Here is a 1,684-nt window from a genome sequence, read left to right as displayed (position 1 = left end):
TTGTAGCTGACTGGCCTGTCTCTTGTTTGGCTGTCCCTTTTCCCACAGTGAAACAATAGACAGACCTATGCGGTGAACAATAGCACCAGGGGACATACACTCCTTAGAGCAGCGGTTCTCAACCTTCCTCGTGCCGCGACCCTTTCACACAGGTCCTCATGGGGTTGGTGACCGCCAAACATCACATTATTTTCGTTGCTACTTCATCACCGTCATTTTGCTACTGTGATGAATCGTCATGTAAATAGCCGATAGGCGGGATGTATTTTCATTGAGACAAATGGAGCCTCATGAAAGCAGAGTGATGAATCACAAAAACAATATGTAACTATCTATTGTGAAATATGTATCTCTAATTACACACAAATGAAATGTTGTCTTGAAGCATGGTGTAGCATGGGTAACAGTCTTCACACCGTATGTGGGCGTATCTGCATGTGCGCAGACCGGCCTGGAGAGATAGAGCAGTGGTGTCCGGTTCCTAAAATGTATGTTTTCCAGTGGTCTTAGGTGACCCCTGTGAAAGAGTCGTTCAGCCCCCAAAGGGGTCACGACTCACAGGTTGAGAACTGCTGCCTTAAAAGAACCCAGCCCTAGAGACCCCAAAGGGTGGCACTTGACCAGGGGGACCGCTCAGAAGGGGGGCAGGGACAGGGGAGGAGGAGGATGGGAAAGCAGAAACACAGGAAGTGGGAAGCGTACTGCGGGGTTGCTGACCTGCCTTCCCTGTCACAAAGCCAAATGCGGACCAGGTGTCCACTGGAAAAGCAGTCCGGCCTGTAAGGAGAGAACCAGACGCAGCCATGCAATGATGCTGACTGCAGGAAGATCACAAGCCAGTGGGTGGAAAGTCTTGTGGATCCAGTGGTGGTGGAAGCATCTCAGCGCTGCCTAGGTCTCCACGTGGCTCCTCCGGCTCCAGGGCTCTGACTGCATCAGTGTAGCCCCATGTGGCTTGTCAACAGGCATGTTTGGCGGGGAGGTGAAGCAGAGAGTGTGTCTGGCCTCTAGTGAGCTATTATCACCATCTTGCCTCCAAATGAGGCCATCAAGCTGCGACCTGATTGACAGGCTAGACTCCACCCCTTCACAGGTTGACAGATTATGTAATTGCCACACCTGGGAACGTTGCCGCTCGCAGGGGTTGGTGGAAAACGCTCATTTGGCAGATGTGACTTTCAAATAAAGGTGCAACTGTAACTCAAGAAAATTATAAAGAAAAGAAAAGAGGGGTGAGAACCGTTGCAAAACACGACTGTGCATGTAGAAGCTGCCGAATCGGTTGTGGTGTGTTCTGCTGTGCGTATTCTACATAACAAAAAACGAAGTTATGACCAGAAGAAGCCCCGTGGAGTGTAGTTCTCCCCTGACACACACGAGGGCAGTGTGACTCAGAGGCGGCTCAGGGACCACTGTGGTTTTGTTGTCATTGCTGCTGCTGGCTCCCGGAGGAGGCAGAGATGGAGAAGTGGGGCTGTGGGGGGAGGGGAAGAGGTCGGTAGCATCATCTGTCATCCCTGAGGTGTGCTAACTGGGAGGCAGTTCAAACCCACCCAGTAGCTTCAAGGTGATTTCCAGAAGATTACCACCTCAGAAAGTCTGTAGGGACCATCTCCTCTGTCACCGAGGGTGGCTGGAGTCGAAAACCAACTCCCGATGCCCAGCCATGAAGATCTATTCTAGC

Source organism: Echinops telfairi, unplaced genomic scaffold (assembly GCF_000313985.2).
Source record: "Echinops telfairi isolate 266 unplaced genomic scaffold, ASM31398v2 ScPeMD7_36;HRSCAF=134, whole genome shotgun sequence".
Lineage (NCBI taxonomy): Eukaryota > Metazoa > Chordata > Mammalia > Afrosoricida > Tenrecidae > Echinops > Echinops telfairi.
The sequence above is the reverse complement of the archived record's forward strand: the minus strand, read 5'-3'. Positions refer to the sequence as shown.